We start from the raw sequence: 19,367 nt of genomic DNA, 5'->3' as shown, positions 1-19,367 counted from the left end.
ACTGCAGTTATTTAGTTGCATCTCAAAGCAGAAGCCATGGTCCACAGAGAGTTTCCCAAGTATGAGGCTAAGTTTCCACTTGGGTTTTTTTCTGGCAGTTTTTGGATTTCTGCCACTGAAGTTTTTGAGCAAAAGCCAGAAGTGTATTCAAAAGGAATAGGACATATAAAGGAAAAACTTACACTTCTCCTCCATTATGGATCCACTTCTGACTTTGGCTCAAAAACTGCAGTGGCAGAAATCCAAAAACTGCCAGAAAACAAAAAACAAAGTGGAAACTTGGCCTCAGAGGGATCTCATTGTTGAAAGACATGTCAGGAGGAGGTGCAAAAGAATTTCCAAAGCATCAGATAAACCATGGGACACAGTTCGGACAAGATTTATCTTTCCTCTGTGTCAATATTTTACTATAGGTTGACCTTACTGGGAACAGAACTTTCTTGATTTCCAAATGGGCCAAGGGTTATTAAACATAAGTGTGAAATATATTTTATTTACCAAGGAGATTCCTAAGACACGATTGAGATGCTCAAAAACTTATTTTTCATGCCTGTGTTGGAGGTTCTGTTAGGCGTCTTTGTCACAGCTTTAGTCAAACATACCAGACAAAATAGCAAAAAGTCAAATGGGGTGCAGGGGTTGCTCTCAGTGCCTGGTGTGTAATGGAAACACTAGCACGTTTTTGTTTTTTTCTATTCTGCTCCAATCACGGAGAAGAACAATAGAACCTTTGTTGCAGGCTTTTCTGTTAAAGAGGTGTGTCTTTAAGAAAGGGGATTTGGCTTAAAAGGGTACTCCGGTGTAAAACTTTTTTAAATCAACTGGTGCCAGAAAGTTAAACAGATCTGTAAATGATTTCTATTAAAAAATCTTAATCCTTCCAGTACTTATTAACTGCTGAATACTACAGAGGAAATTCTTTTCTTTTTGGAACAGAGTTCTCTGCTGACATCACGAGCACAGTGCTCTCTGCTGACATCTCTGTCCATTTTAGGAACTGCCCAGAGCAGCATATGTTTGCTATGGGGATTTTCTCCTACTCTGGACAGTTCTTAAAATGGACAGAGATGTCAGCAGAGAGCACTGTGGTCATGAAGTCAGCAGAGAGCTTTGTGTTCCAAAAAGAAAATAATTTCCTCTGTAGTATTCAGCAGCTAATAAGTACTGGAAGGATTAAGAGTTTTATGGCCCATTTCAGAGAGGTTAAGAGCCTTCCTAGCAAAAACCACCCATTTATGTGGACAAACTGATTAGTGATAAAAACTCGTCATTGGTAAAAACCGATTGTCTAATTTGAATAAGATGGATGAATAATCTGACACCTGTACAAGAAAATGCTGCGTTTCTTTTGTAGTTATTATGGTTTCAAAAAAAAAAAAAAAAACACCAAACTGTTTCTCCATACGTCTTTCTTAAAAATTGTGTTACGTTTCCACTTAACAGCCATTGGTGAGGAAGCTTATTTTTTAAATCAACTGGTGCCATAAAGTTAAACAAATTTGTAAATTACTTCTATTTAAAAATATGAATTCTTCCAGTACTTATCAGATACTGTATGCTCTAGAGGAAGTTGTATTGTTCTCTTCTGTCTGACCACAGTGCTCTCTGCTGACACCTCTGTCCATATCAGGAACTGTCCAGAGAAGGAACAAATGTCCACAGCAAACCTCTCCTGATCTGGACAGTTCCTGACACGGGCAGAGGTGTCAGCAGAGAGCACTGTGATCAGATAGAAAAGAACTTTACAACTTTCTCTGTAGTACACAGCAGCTGATAAGTACTGGAAGGATTAAGATTTTTATAATTGTTTTCCACCAGATTACCCCTTTAACTTTTATTACTAAATCTATAAAAATGTCACACATTTACAAAATTGATAGCACATTTATGACCTATTATCCTCCCTACTCTTTGATCACTAAGAATCCAACAATTGTGTCAGGCCAATAAAATCTATAGAAAAATGTAGTAATCAGAAGGAGGTAAACCAATGGACATATCACCACGACACAGTAAATGGAATAGATAATAAATTATTGACAGTTGCCCCAGTCCAATTTAGACTAGGTTTTTTTCTGGTGTTCTTTGGAAAACTGCCACTGCAGTTTTTGAGCCACAGCCAGAAGTGAATTAAAAAAGAATGGGAAATATTAAAGGAAGGACTTTTTCTTCCTACTGGATCAACTTCTGACTTTAGCTTAAAAAGCGCAGTGGCAGTTTAAAAAAATAAAAAATAAAATACACCAGAAAAAACCTGTGTGGAAACCTGGACTAATCGGTACCCTGATCCCAACGTGTTTCACCGTATCTAAACAGCATCATCAGGGGACATACATCTGGGGATTAATTACAGGATAAAAGAACATCAACATTAACTAATAATTATAAAAAAAATTAAATAATTAAAAGGCCTTTAATAAGGCCACACACTATGCCCCACGAAAAGGACAGAGGTTGTAAAGGGGCAATTGTTTTTGATGGACATTGTGCCCAATCATTCATGTATTATTTTGCATGAAGGGTCATCTATTCTCTTTACTGTATCATGGTGATATGTCCATTGGTTTACAATCTTCTGATCACTACATTTTTCTATTGATGCTATTAGCCTGACACAATTGTAGAATTCTTAGTGATCAAGGAGTAGGGATGATAATGGTTCATAAATGCGATATTCATTTTGGAATGGATTGAAATGTTTATAGATTAAATAACAAAAGTTATGTTTTAGTATAGGTGCTTGTACAACATTATTCTCATTTACTAGTACAATAATAACCTTGAATTTGGTATTGCCCACGAATCACATATAAAATTGCTAATATTTCATACCTGTTATAATAAAGCCTCAAACACTGCTGACTGAATCCCATCCTTTTTCCAAACTAGATGCAAAATTATATAAATAATCGGATATTGAGTCCTTTGGGACAGTCAGACAGCAAGTAATTAAAGGGGAACTCCGGCCCTAAGACATCTTATCCCCTATCAAAAGGATAGGGGATAAGATGTCTGACTGCGGGGGTCCCGCTGCTGGTGACCCCCGCAATCTTGCATTCGGCACCCACCTCTTTGAGCTGCACACCGCGCTGCCAGTTCGCAAACTGCCTGGTGCCGACCACGGGGCCGGATTATCGTGAAATCACGACTCCACCCCCGTGTGACATCATGCCCCGCCCCCGCTATGCAAGTCTATGGGAGGGGGCGTGACGGCCATCACGCCCCCTCCCATAGACTTGCATAGCGGGGGCGGGGGTGACGTCACACAGGGGCGGAGTTGTGACATCACGATACTCCAGCCCCGTGGTCGGCACCCGGGAGTTTGTGAGCTGGCAGCACGGCGTGCAGCTCAAAGAGGCAAGATTGCGGGGGTCCCCAGCAGCGGGACCCACAGCGGTCAGACATCTTATCCCCTATCCTTTGGATAGGGGATAAGATGTCTTAGGGCCGGAGTACCCCTTTAACCCCTTAAGGACCAAGCCCATTTTCACCTTAAGGACCAGGCCAATTTTATTTTTGCGTTTTCGTTTTTTCCTCCTCACCTTCTAAAATCCATAACTCTTTTATATTTCCATCTACAGACCCATATAAGGGCTTGTTTTTTGCGTAACCAATTGTACTGTGTAATGAAACCTCTCATTTTACCATAAAATGTACGGCGAACCCCCCCAAAAAAAATTTTTAGGGAGGGAATTTAAATGAAAACCAAAATTTTGCACATTTTGGAGGGGTTTTTACACTGTACAAATTACAGTAAAAATGATATGTGTTCTTTACTCTGTGGGTCAATACGATTAAAATGATACCCGTGGCTAGATACTTTTATATTTTTGTACCACTTAAAAAAAATCTAAAGCTTTCTGTTCAAAATCAGTAATCTAAAATCGCCCTATTTTGACCACCTATAACTTTTTCATTTTTCGGTATATAGGGCGGTATGAGGGCTCATTTTTTTGCGCCGTCATCTGTACTTTTATCGATACCACATTTGCATATATAAATCTTTAGATAATTTTTTAATACATTTTTTAAATAAAATGTGACAAAAAAGCAGCATTTTTGGACTTTTTTTATTTTTTACGTTTACAACATTCACCGTATGGGATCATTAACATAATATTTTGATAGTTCGGTCATTTACGCACGCGGCGATACCAAATATGTTTATAAAAAAATTACGCTTTTTGGGGGTAAAATGGGAAAAACGGACAATTTTCATTTTTATTGGGGGAGGGGATTTTTCACTTTTTTTCACTTTTTATTTTTACATTTTTCAACTTTTTTTTTTTACACTTTTTATGTCCCCATAGGGGACTATCTATAGCAATCCTTTGATTGCTAATACTGTGCAGTGATATGTATAGGACATAGCACTGATCAGTATTATCAGTGATCTTCTGCTCTGATCTGCTCGATCTCAGACCAGAGCAGAAGACTCCGGGAGACGGCCGGAGCCAGGTGAGGTGACCTCCGGCCTCCATGCTGGATGATCGGATCGCTGCGGCAGCGCTGCGGACGATCCGATCGTCCATTCAAAGTACCGCAATGCCGCAGATGCCGTGCTCTGTATTGATCACGGCATCTGAGGGGTTAATGGCGGACATCCGCGCGATCGCGGATGTCGGCCATTACAGGCGGGCCCCCGGCTGCTATCAGCAGCCGGAACCTGCCGTGTATGACGCGAGCAACGTTCCGATGCTCGCGGTCATACACAGGACGTAAATGTACGTCCTGGTGCCGGAAGTCCCGCCAAACCAGGACGTACATTTACATCCGTGGTCGTTAAGGGGTTAATACTACTGCTGCAATTATAGGAACATGACTGGAGTTGGTGGGTTATACATATGTCATGGGTAGGTCATCACATATATTAAGTGCATTACATCAGTTGTTTTCTTTTGATTATTTATAAAATAGTATACAGGTATGATGTAATAAGGACCCGCAAAACATATTCCAAGCCAGGCAAACTAGTCAACTGGTAACAGGGCCATAGGTCCCCAAGGCCTGATCGGGTCTGATCAAATCCAACAGCTACTTTAGACATAATTGCTGAAAAAGTTCCTGTTGGCTACGTTAGAAAGGAGTCAGGTCACACAGGACAGTGCAACTTGTGGATAATGGGGTTGTGTAGATATAGACTGGTTAGAGATTTCATGATGACCCTGTCCAACACATCACAGCTGGACCAAGAAGCAATAGGAGAAGGCGCCCTAGTCTAATGATGGTCTATGGACAGCCCCAAAAATATGTGTGTGACTTACCTGAGAAGGAAATGTCATCAAGATTTACTTTACACTCAAACTGGCTCCTGTCCAGTTATCAGTATATTTTGGAGTGTGGGAGGAAACCGGAGTACCTGGAGGAAACCGGAGTACCTGGAGGAAACCGGAGTACCTGGAGGAAACCGGAGTACCTGGAGGAAACCCAGGCAACCAAGTGTGTGTAAAATGTAAAAAAAAATGTAAAATGTAGTTAAAAAAAACCATAATAATAATAATAAATCCCTCATCTTATAACCCATGAAAGGAGGCTGATAACAGGGAGCAATAGATTACTATGCATGAAAAAAGCACACTTTACAGAGAATGTAATTTCAAAGGTTATGATTTATAGTAAACTATATGCATCCCCCCCCCCCATTCTTCATAAAGCACAAATAAGACTAGATATAAATTAGACGTTGCCAGGGATATTATTTTTCTCTAAGATAATCACAGACCTGCTTCTGCTGCAGAACATAAAAGAGAGCTACATTATATGTGTGAAACTAAATTTGCTAAATTACAGTATAAATACAGTCATTTGAAACTGCAACTTTTTTCAGTTATTTTAAAGGTTAGCACGTATGTGTGTGTTGTGAATGTGTATACTACATGCTAGGACGTGTCTGCCGTATGTAGATTATGTATGAAAATGAAAAAATTATTTTAGCTTTCTCCTTTCTTTACCCACACCTTTCTAAACTTTTATTTACCGTATGTTAAAATATAGCCCAATCTCTGACTAGCAAATCACTGAAGGATCATGTTATATGCTGCCCATGCAAGTAGATGGGGAGGGGGGTTATAGAGGGAGAGAATGGGGGTGTGACTAGAGAAAGCCTGAAGTAAACACAGACTGCAAAGAGAACACAATAGTTTACTGTATTAGATCTCACCCCACAGGACTTAATTTACAGCTTAGACCCTTCACCACTGCTCTATAATGCCCTACATGTTGCTGCTGCTTTTTAGGGAGTGTATGAAAACGTAGGAGAGCACATTCTCACTTCTGTGTATGTACAGTGCATAAGAGAAATTATAAATGCTAGACTCCACCCACTAGCCAAGGAAAGACTAAAAATTGAAGATGGAACCAACAGAGGGGAAAAACTGGTAACAAAAAAAAAGCCAAAAACAGTGCTACTACTCATGTGCACACACAACAGCTTATATTTAAAATTAAAATTAAAAAATTAAAATAAAAAAAACTGGCACAACTAAAAGGGACACATGCTGATTGATCCTTGGGATGTGTCAAACTTTTTTTTTTTTTTTTTTTTTAAAGAACAGGTACACTTCAACAGCTATATCGTTTTTGTTTGTTAGGATATTAGGATATCCAGTCAGATACTTGCCCTAAAATGTTATGACAATGACTGATGAGGAGTGGCTTTTATATGTACGTGTAAAAAAAATGTCAGTACTTTAATTTATTGTCTGGAGACTATATTTTATTACTATTACCTTTGGCTGCACCAAACAGCCTTTTTCCATTGGCATTCCAGGGGTCACATGACCGAGACAAAGAGGCAGTATCACTACCGCTACACCAATTCCATAAACAGAACCGACAATGTGTATGTACAATGACTTAGGACTGGGAATTTATATAGGTGGTCCTTCAAGGGTTATTCTTATTTTGGAAAGATATCTCCTATCCACAGGATAAAAAATAACTAGCAGGAAAATTGTGCCCCGAAAGAACAAAGTGCACAGCAAGTGCTACATTCATTCTCTAAGGGGCTTCTAAACATTGTCAATTGGCAATATGTGGAAGCCCTAAAGAGAATGGAGTGCGGTGCTGTTTAATTAATTGAGAGACTGTTTGTAGTCGGTTCTTTGAGCTGTCGGACCCCTACTAATTCATCAGATGTCCCCAATCTGGTTGTTAGAAGATAATGTTTCTAAATGAGAATACCCCTTTAAGCAGTTAAATTGGTTATGCAGTGTTTTATTTAAAAAAAATAATATGGTGCTGGGACAGGGGAAAAATAGAAAAAATATATACTTAAGGGGGTTCTCCCTTGTTTATACAGTTTTTTGTTGTTATGTTTGTGTGTTATGTGTGTATAAGTATGTGTTTTTTTATGTGTGTTGTGATTATGTATATATGTATTTTCTTACCTTTTGTGAAGATCCGGAAGCTGTCCCCTTTTTCTTCCAGCGGCTTGCTGTGTAACCTCGGCCTCCGCCATGTTGTGTTCGGTAAGTGGGATGTCGGGGGGTGTGTTCTTGCTTCTGTCCTTCCTATCTTCTGACGTCCGAGGCGAATCTTTTCTTCCTGTTTCTTCCGTGGCTCAGCGACGAATCTGCGGCCTCTTCCGGCGCATGCGCAGGTAGTTTTTTTTTTTTTTTTTTACCAATAAAGTTTTTTTTGTCTAATTGACAAACTGTCTGCGCATGCGAGAGTACGCAAGTGCTACGCTAACAGCGTAGCGTACGTTAGGTCTACACTAATAGCGCAGCTTCGCGCAAGCGCAGACAGTTTGTCAATTAGACAAAAAAAACTTTATTGGTAAAAAAACAAAAAACAAACTACCTGCGCATGCGTCGGAAGAGGCCGCAGATTCGTCGCTGAGCCACGGAAAAACAGGAAGAAAAGATTCGCCTCGGACGTCAGAAGATAGGAAGGACAGAAGCAAGAACACACCCCCCGACATCCCACTTACCGAACACAACATGGCGGAGGCCGAGGTTACACAGCAAGCCACTGGCAGAAAAAGGGGACAGCTTCCGGATCTTCACAAAAGGTAAGAAAATACATATATACATAATCACAACACACATAAAAAAAAACACATACTTATACACACATGACACACAAACATAATAACAAAAAACAGTATAAACAAGGGAGAACCCCTTTAACTAGCCCCATTTTCCTGCAGCCCCCCTGATCTGCTACTATAGACAAGTACTCAGAAGTGCAGGACCTTCCAAGCTCAGCCAATCAATGGCTACAGTGGTGTCCTGTCTCAGTCTGATCAGGGGACTATACAGGGGTGAACAGGAGCTGCAGGGAACCAGGGCTAGACAAGTATAGGCTTTTTTTTTTTCTATTATCCCACCCCAGCACCATATTATTTTTAGAAAACACTGGATAACCCTTTGAAAGAGAAGAAAGCATTTTGAGTTCATTTGTAGTCCTCCATATAAAAAGAACAAATATTTACTCTAAAAATAGCTTAATAGGACAAAAAGAAGAAGAAAATGTCCGATCCCTTCCTTTCGGTAACCACTCCAAAGTAAGATTGACGGGTAACTGCTAAACCTGGCCTACATTACCAGAACAATGTACAGCAACAACATATCGCTGCCGATTCTGAGCAATGTGACCTGACTCTCCAAGGTAACAGAAAGGCATCTTTTTTCCCCCCCCTTTGCTCCCGTAGACAGAAAAGATGTAAACTATGCACAGCAGCATTGATGCTGGCACTCCTTTGACAGCCAATGAAACAGTTAGGAACCAGACAGGCATGAAAAGTAAAAAAATAAAAAAAAATTACAACAACGAGTTACAGATTCTGACAGTCAGAAACAGAAGAAAAAGCACCAAAAACTAACTGCTGCAAATCCGAAGCAGACCTTGGTTTACTGCAGACCCCCGAAAGAAAGATGTGTATTATTCTACTAGTAAAATCTCTGCTGCTGTCCAGGACGATTACTCGGCTGTGGTGCCAATTCGATTCGATTTCCTAGAGACAATAAAAAAAACGCAGACCAAAATGAGGGGGAATATACGGCACGAGGGGGTAAATCCCGAGCAGGATATTGTAGAACATTACTTCTGTGTTCCATATGCTTTTTAGCTGTAAAGGAGTTTGAGCTCATGCCGAATTTGTACTCTCTCCAATTCTTCATGAGTCAGAAAAATTAAAAAGCTATATCCTTCTGGATGCCAGGAAAGGCCTTACCACGATCCTTTTGTCAAAATAAAAAAAAAAAGAGGAGAGAGAGAAAGCCACAGACGAAGGCTGTCCCACTTTGAGAACTCTGATGTCATCAACCACATGATTTTGCCTCTCCAGTAACATTGCTAGCAGAAAAAAGGAGTTTTAAAAGCTTTTGCTTTTTTGGATTGTGTGAATGCTTCATTCGCCTCACAAACAACCACAGAACCACAAGTGCGGTGCAAACTTTCTCCAGGAGGACAGCACGGAGCCTCTGGTTTTTAAATGGTTAATCTCCGCAGGTCACTACCAGTCTTCAAGACCATCATTGTCGGTAAGTGCTCTTAAACCACATTCTTATGTAGTAATAATAGTCTTGTCATTTTTTGGGTCAAGCATGGGACTTGGGTTTAATGTGGAGAAAGGGCTAGTTCAGGTCTAGGACTCGTATTAAGGTTTCACTATTCTCTATGTCCGAAATCTGTATTCGCAGTTTGAAGCCTCAAAAGGGATTTTACAAATCGGGACGTACAAAAATACACAAGACACCTGTCGGGCACCAAGCAGGAGACTGCACGGGTCGGCGATGGCGTCCAACAGCCTATTCAGTTCTGTAACTCCATGTCAGCAAAACTTCTTTTGGGGTAAGTGCATAACCCGATCATTCATGCTTTTTTTTTTGTTTTTAAGTATATAGTGGGGGAAAGGAATAAAAATTTGTCGGAAACAGCAGGCCACAGGTAGCGCAACCCACACAACATTCAAGAGGGAGGACACAACACACGCACCTATGTCACGATGAAGCCATTCTAGAACAAAAAGTTCAATGTCAATACTACAAATTTTTGAAAAATGTTCACATACCTGTTGTACAAAATAGATGTAACCGATGCTGGAAATGACAAGTGCTGGGCTGGAAGAATATGCAGGTGAAGCACCTGGAAAGCTCTTTAAATGCAGCAAGGGCAGAGTTGTGCACAGAGCAGAGTCTATTAAGTCACCTAATCATTTCAGCAAGCAGCTCACTTTAATTCCCGTCCTATTTCCAGGCACCCCACTGTTTAAAGGAAATTAGTAAAAATAGGACTTAACCGCAGAGGCCCTAAAACACATCACTAGATTTGATGCACTGTGAGCTGAGCTATTTGGCAAGACCACTTATAAGCTCAGAGCCTGCAGTGCTATATGTAAAAACCTGATCGTGCACACCTCCAATGTACCTAGACACCAGGACCATGCTGCAGGCTTCTCACAGAGCATTCCTCCTCTACCGGTAGCTGCAGCTGCTCGCTGCCAACTGACCTACTGTCCAGGATAGTAAACACAGATGTCTGCACCAAGTAGAGAAATCATCCGAAAACATGCTCCACAGATGGCTGGGACATACATATATACAGGGACTATGGGACTTCTGGTAGAAACACATTTTCAAAATATACACAAGTGAATTTAGGCAGATCGATAATGCAGATGGATAGGTAAATAAATATAGATAGATAAAATATTAGGTAGGTAAATAGATAAAGCCGATTGATGTGGAAATATCAACATTATCTATTTACCTACCTAATATTTATATATCTACATCTATTTACCTATCCGTCTACATTATCTATATCTAGCTGTGTTTTTATCGACGGGATCTTATATCTATCTATCTTATATATATCTATAACATTTCTATCATCTCTATCCATCTCATATATATATATATATCTATTACATTTCTATCATCTCTATCCATCTCATTTATATATATATCTATTACATTTCTATAATCTCTATCCATCTCATTCATATATATATATATATATATATATATATATATATATATATATATATCACATTTCTATAATCTCTGTCATATATATATATATATATATATATATATATATATATCTCACATTTCTATAATCTCCATCTATCTCATATATATATATATATATATCTATTACATTTCTATAATCTCTGTCATATATATATATATATATATCACATTTCTATCATCTCTATCCATCTCATATATATATCTATTACATTTCTATAATCTCTATCCATCTCATTCATATATCACATTTCTATAATCTCTATCCATCTCATATTATATATATCACATTTCTATAATCTCTATCATATATCAAATTTAAATAATCTCTATCTCATATTTATATATATCTAGTACATTTCTATAATCTCTATCTATCTCATATATATATCTATCTATCACATTTCTATAATCTCTATCATATATATATATATATATATATTTATATACAGTATATATATTACATTTCTATAATATCTATCTATCTCATATATATATATCTATTACATTTCTATAATCTCTCTCATATATATATCACATTTCTATAATCTCTATCTATCATATATATATATATATATATATATATATATATCTATTACATTTCTATAATCTCTATCTATCTTATATTAATAAATATATATATATATATACATATCTCACATTTCTATATATATATATATATATATATATATATATATATATATATATATAGAGAGAGAGAGAGAGAGAGAAATGTGAGATATATATATATATATATTTATTAATATAAGATAGAAAGAGATTATAGAAATGTGATATCTATATGAGATAGATAGAGATTATAGAAATGTAATAGACACATTTATATAATCTCTATCACATTTATATAATCTCTATCACATTTCTATCATCTCTATCATACCTGTCTCTCTCTCTTCTCTTTTAAACCAGTTTCTTCTATTTCTCTCATATCTAGCTATCTATATATCTATCTCTTACATATCTATCTGTCCACATTATCTATTCATCTATACACATTTTAAAAATGCACAGATTTTTTTCAATTACAAATGGCCCATGTACAATATATATATATATATATATATATATATATATATATATATATATATATATAACAACAGTGATGACACAGCACTCTAAAAAAAAAAAAAAAAAAGTGAATTTATTTCTGGCACATCAGACAAGCAATGTTTCTGCTCCTATGGAGCCATTTTCAAGCGTTGCTTGAAAATGGCTCCATAGGAGCAGAAACGTTGCTTGTCTGATGTGACAGAAATAAATTCACTTTTTTTACGATTTTCGGAGTGCTGTGTCATCACTGTTGTTCTATCTAACAAGGACTTGCATCAAGGAGTTTGGGACGCTGGCACCAACTATATTTTGGCTGAGTAGTGCTGCAATATTCTTTGGTTTTACATATATATATATATATATATATATATGTATATATGTCTTATATATATATATATATATATATATATATATATATATATATGTATATGTCATATATATATATATATATATATATATATATATATATACACACACACACACACACACACACATACACACACAAACAAACACAAAAACACAAACACACATACACAAACACACACAAACACACCCAAATACAAACACACACAAACACACCCAAATACAAACACACACAAACACACACACAAACACGCACAATTTTTTTCCTTTAAAAAAAAGATCTAGTAGCAGTTTTCTCCCAGCACATTCATATGTTTAACCACAAGCCTCAGCCGATGACTTGACACTGCATTGTTCTACATTAATACAATGAACACAGAATATCTTAACTGAGACAAATCTACCGTCACGTTGTGTGACACAGTGATACAGAACATGAACAAACACTTACAGCATCCTCTGAATCCACTCCATCATCAGACGCTTGGATTTCACCAAATAAGACTTTTTTTTTTTTTTTTACTTGATGAAAATTATAACCATGTGATGCAGCGACTACCTTGTGAGACAAATACCTGATGGTGCAGGCACTTCCCGACCCTCCTACTACACTGCGTTTCAATTGGTCGCCTAAAAGCACATGTGAATATTGTGTACAGGGCCAGGTCTGCTGCTATCTACAATGCACAATGGAGGCCGATGCCGCAGGGCACACTCCTCTTCATTCTATTCCATTCACAAAGTTCTGAAGAATGACAATATATGATTATATAGGAAAAAATATATACTGAATGGTTAGCTACTAGACACCCGGTCCCAATATAAAAAATATCTATCTATCTATCTATCTATCTCAATAATAGTGTTCTATATGTGTAGCCTTCCAGTCTAAGGGTATAAACGTAGAATAGTAATGTTAATGTATCACTGCAGAGGGAAGCCAGACCGCATGATCCCACTGTTTAGATGAGGAAACACAGTTTACATGTAGACGAAGCGTTTCTTTTTATTTTTCTTCAACTTCCACAAGAGATTAAGACAAATTCAGCTGGCAAAAATGATCATAACATGGAGGAAGGCCGGATTTCCTATGGGATATGCGAGCTTCATCTTGTTTTCAGAACTATTTATATATATATATGTGTGTGTGTGTATATATATATATATATATATATATATATATATTTATTTATTAAAAAAAATAAATATATATATATATATATATATATATTATAAAAAAATATATATTATATATATATATATATATATGTATCTCTCTCTCTATATATATATATATATATATATATATATTTATATGTGTGTACATACATAATGTGGTAGATGTTTGTTTTATAATATATATCTTACACCCACATTATAGACAGATCTAATGTTAAAAAAGTATTCCTTATATATAGCATACGTATATATGAGCTATATGTATATACAGTATTTATATAAACAAGCACATACGTATAGATCTCCATTTTTCCCCCCTATGAGACTCAGTCCTATCCCCTTACAAATTGTTCCATCTTGTGTGAACTCAGAGATTAGTGGCTTCAAACAAGGCCACTTGTAAGATGAAAGTGTAACTTCCCGATCCGGCTCGTGTATATTTTTCCTGCCTGTCAGGTCCTTTAAATCTGAGACCCAAGTTTATTTTCCTTATAGAAATTGGACTAATTGTTGGGCCTGCTTCTGGAAAAGAGATTGTATCTGATGGATCTGGCATGTTTGTCTACAGCCACAATTTACAAGGAACCTGCTCACCGTAGGTAGGCCTCCACAGAAGGCTTCAAACGTGTGTGAAAAGATTAGCCCGGGAGGAGAGCCTTACATTTACTCCATTAATGTATATAGGTTTACAATTTGAGTCTAAAAATTAAATAGCATTTGGTGCAATACTAAAGTATATAGGGTGTTCTTAAAAAATAAATAAATAAAATAGAATTACATCTTTTTGATATTCAGTAGGAGGTGATGATTTTTCTTATTAGAAGAGTCAATTGGGTGTTTTGTAAGTGAAAAAGTACATTCAAATTAGAAACCTACAAAATGTTCTAGACAACTCTGTAATTATTAACATGTCAATTCCGACAATAGGATCTACAATACAATGTAGATATTTAATGTAAAGACTGATCTATTGATAAAACTATCTGTCTTTTCTTTATATCTATCTATATATACCTATTGGTCTGTCATATATCTATCAATCTCTCAAACTATCTCAAATATTTATCTAATGTCTCATATATCTTTATCATGTATCTCATATCTATATATCGGAAGTATCATCTACCTATCTATTTATCTATCGATTGTATTATCTATCTATACATAGGAAACGGGTGGAGAAAAGAGAAATAAAACTTAACTTTTAATAAATGCTGTGTATTAGTCCACTTTTACCAATAGCAGTCATCTCCCTGATTGTCACGGCTATAAATTAGACGTAGCACACGGACCATACACACTGCCCATACGGGCAGTGTGTATGGTCCGAATGCTACATCTAATTTATAGCCGTGACAATCCAGGAGATGACTGCTATAGGTCATAGTGGACTTCTACACGGCGATATTTTTGACAGTATATTTTATGATATATTAACTGTGTGTTTTTCCCTGCGTCTATACGGCTTATGGGCTCATTATCAGTATCCCCTGTGAGTACATTATGCACTATATCTAAATGTTTCTTAGCAGCATTTATTAAAAGTTAAGTTTTATTTCACTTTTCTCCCCCCTTTTCCGATCTATTAATTAATTTTGGGAGTCCTCTTTATCTAGGTGGGTAGACATCTCATTTATCTACTAGTACATTATTATCTATCTATAGTATACATAGCACAAAGGATCGGGAAGCACTCCAATTTGCTGAAAAAATGTCTAGTTTATTTACCCATGCTATCTGCAACGTTTCTGCCGCCCAATGCAGGAATTGTAGGAATCAAGAACTGGGCAGCAGTTTGCAGAGACACAGGTGAATAAACTTCACATTTTCTTCACCAAATAATAGAACTGTTAGATCCTTGGTGCTTTTAGTAATCATCTACAGCCTGTGACCAGAACAGGTCATCTCCATGGTTCATTATCTCACCTGTTACATCTTCAATCTCACCTGTTACATCTTCACTCTCGCCTGTTACATCTTCACTCTCACCTGTTACATCTTCAATCTCCCCTGTTACATCTTCACTCTCACCTGGTACATCTTCACTCTCACCTGGTACATCTTCACTCTCACCTGGTACATCTTCACTCTCACCTGGTACATCTTCACTCTCACCTGGTACATCTTCACTCTCACCTGGTACATCTTCACTCTCACCTGGTACATCTTCACTCTCACCTGGTACATCTTCACTCTCACCTGGTACATCTTCACTCTCACCTGGTACATCTTCACTCTCACCTGGTACATCTTCACTCTCACCTGGTACATCTTCACTCTCACCTGGTACATCTTCACTCTCACCTGGTACATCTTCACTCACACCTGGTACATCTTCACTCTCCCCTGTTACATCTTCACTCTCACCCGTTACATCTTCACTCTCACCCGTTACATCTTCACTCTCACCCGTTACATCTTCAATCTCACCTGTTACATCTTCAATCTCACCTGTTACATCTTCAATCTCACCTGTTACATCTTCAGGCTGTGCCGCTTCTCCTCTGTTGTGCCATCTATAGTATCTTTTACCTCATATCTATCTATAAATGCATCTTTGGATGTATCTAGCCCATTCATCTATGTCTTATATCACTCATATCTATTTCTCAAATGTATTTCTTCCATTTCTTCATTTATCTATCTACCTATCTAATATCTAACCTTCGCATATCTATTTCTCATATCTGTCTATCAATCATCCTACAATCATTACAATGATTTGTGTTTGAGGGGCAATCATGTACAGTGAACAGCTAGTCACATACATACTTGGTAAAGGGCTACAACTTTACCCAATTTACCCTCAAACAAACACTCCAGCATAATGATTGATCAGGCACCACATGGATTGTGGGACATTCAGGAAGAATAATAAAATTGGTTGACAAATAAGTTGAGAACCGCACTTCACAGGTTGCGTATAAGATAACATTCAGGGAAGAAAAGCCAGGGCTGAACCGGCTAGATTTCTGTGGAATTTAAGTACATTTAAACAGGAAATCAAAATATTAAATCACGAGCTTTCACATTTTTTAACTGCCAGAGTAACCCAAACAAGACATATATCCTCACAGTATGGGTCCCAGCAGAAGGAACAATTATGAAGCTCGGTGTAGTATTGCATGTTCTGTTAAATTTATATAATCCAAAAAATTACTAATAAATAGTGGCAGGAAATTTTGTAATTTATATAGAATTTACAACGTATATGGGAGACAACATCTGTTCTATTAAGCGTAGGCACAACACAAGCCAGCATCTAAGAGAAGTAATCTTAAGAATAAGTAGTCCGGGAATTTTATTTTTAATTTTACTGTAAAACACATTAAATTCTTTCAACATCTGAACAACAAAATGATAAAAAAAAAAAAAAGAAAAAAAAAAACTTCTAATAAAAGGTACGGGGATTAAAAAAAAAGTAAAAAAAAAATATTTATTGGGTAAATTCCACAAAAATTCAGGACGTTATAGACTAAAACTAGTCAGTAACACCCTTTAAAAATACACATTATTCTCCGGCATATATTCCATGCACTGATGGCTACGATATATATGCACTGCCTAGATCAGTATTCCCTAACCTGCGTCTCTCCAGCTGTTTCAAAACTGCAACTCTCAACATGCCATGATGAGAGTTGTAGTCTTGCAAGAGCTGGAGAGTCACAAGTTGGGGAACGCTGTTCTATCTCGAGTGCTTTATCTCGTATGGAAATAAGTAACGGCGCTTCCGAATTTATCGCCGTAAAAAACAGATAAAACATCCACCAAATAGGATAAAGGTTAAGATTAATAGCGTGACATCCGTGTTATTAAGTCAAATAAATCTCACTGAATAGATCATTCACAAATCAGTCTCCAGGAACTTCAAACCCCTCGCAGCCACACTAAACAATTAAAAGCATTTTTCTGCTGCCTCAGAATACATGTGCTTTTAATTTTTATAACATCGGTGGTCTCCAAATAATGTATTGAGGCAGTACTTAAAAAAAAATAAAAAAATAAAATTAAAAAGCACACGCAGCTCTTGCGAGCGTAATTTGTATTCTCCAAAATACTGTAACTAGTGTAAGCAAAAAAGTATTTTTAATTCTGTGCAAACAAGTTGAGTCATCCAAACACCACAACTAAATAAATCAGCAAAAGACAACAAGTTCTACCGGGAACACAAACAATACACGGGCTTGTCGAATAACGCCAAAGATAAGCTATCGTGTTAATGTATAATATTAACACATGCTTAAAGGGGTTATCCACGATAAAACTTTTTTTTATATATATATATCAACTGGCTCCAGAAAGTTAAACAGATTTGTAAATGACTTCTATTAAAAAATCTTAATCCTTTCAGTACTTATGAGATTCTGAAGTTAAGGTTGTTCTTTCCTGTCTAAGTGCTCTCTAGATGAAACGCGTCTCGGGAACCGCCCAGTTTAGAAGAGGTTTGCTATGGGGATTTGCTTCTAAACTGGGCGGTTCCTGAGACACGTGTCATCAGAGAGCACTTAGACAGAAAAGAACAACCTTAACTTCAGAAGCTCATAAGTACTGAAAGGATTAAGATTTTTTAAATAGAAGTAATTTACAAATCTGTTTAACTTTCTGGAGCCAGTTGATTATATATATATATATATATATATATATATATATATATATACACAGTGAACCCTCAACTTACAATGGTCTCAACATACAATGGTTTCAACATACAATGGTCTTTTCTGGACCATTGTAACTTGAAACCAGACTCAACATACAATGTACAGACAGTCCAGATCTGTGATACCTGTCAGTGCCTGGAAGAATCGGCCAATCAGAAAGGGTATTCACTGGTAAAACCCCTGTATTACTGAAGCGTATGCACTGACTGGTGTCTGGTAGCGTCCCCTACAGTACAGGGAGGTATTACATGTTCTGTACTCTTTACCTGTACCAGGGTTAGCTGCTCCTTTGGACACCAGGTGAGGGAGACTCCATGTTACTTTTTAGGACACTGTGTACTGTACAGGACCCTGAAAAAGCTCCTGTCCTCTACATAGACCAGTGTTTCCCAAGCAGGGTGCCCCCAGCTGTTGCAAAACTACAACTCCCAGCATGCCCGGACAGCCTTTGGCTGTCCGGGCATGCTGGGAGTTGTAGTTTTGCAACAGCTGGAGGCTCCCTGCTTGCGAAACACTGACATAGACAGTGATTTACAGCTCCCAGCAGATCTTTCTTACTTTTATATGTAAGGATTTGCTTTATCTGTATTAGTTATCTACTTATTTTTCTTTAATCCTCACTTTTTCCTATTTTTGGATGACATTTTGGTGCCTTTAGAACCAATTACCAGGTTTCCATAGAGTTCTGGTCTCAACATACAATGGTTTCAACATACAATGGTCGTCCTGGAACCAATTAATATTGTAACTTGAGGGACCACTGTATATATATATATATATATATATATATATATATATAAAGATTTTTCCTGGATAACCCCTTTAATGTGAGGCTGAGCCGTCCTATAGGCTTCCTATACATCTCAGTTATTTGCCCTATTACCTGAATTAAATGCATTATCTAAAGTAAAAACTAAAGTACGAAAAACCATACACGAAAAATCACCCATAGTCACGTAAACTCTTATATAGTCTGGTGCATATCCCAACAGGAAATACAATTAATAATGTTAAACCATAAAAAAGTAAAATGTCAAAATATTTAAAAAATAAATAAAAATAATATTTAGACAACTATAACGGGGAAAGACTGACCGGTCTGTGTTTGAAGAAT

General features: G+C 37.0%; 1 protein-coding gene across 10 annotated transcripts in view; it reads right to left on the bottom strand.

The window, feature by feature from the left end:
- SUPT3H (SPT3 homolog, SAGA and STAGA complex component) overlaps positions 1–19,367 on the bottom strand; it is a 565,704-nt gene that overhangs the window by 467,892 nt on the left and 78,445 nt on the right. The window contains exon 1 of one of the 10 annotated variants that reach the window (XM_056563941.1): positions 10,019–10,037. The exons of the other annotated variants lie outside the window; for them this stretch is intronic. The gene's annotated coding sequence lies outside the window, so the exon portion shown is untranslated. Of the gene's footprint in view, positions 1–10,018; positions 10,038–19,367 lie in introns of those variants that run through there. 10 annotated transcript variants of the gene reach the window in all.

Source organism: Hyla sarda, chromosome 3, assembly GCF_029499605.1.
Source record: "Hyla sarda isolate aHylSar1 chromosome 3, aHylSar1.hap1, whole genome shotgun sequence".
NCBI lineage: Eukaryota > Metazoa > Chordata > Amphibia > Anura > Hylidae > Hyla > Hyla sarda.
The sequence above is the reverse complement of the archived record's forward strand: the minus strand, read 5'-3'. Positions and strand labels throughout refer to the sequence as shown.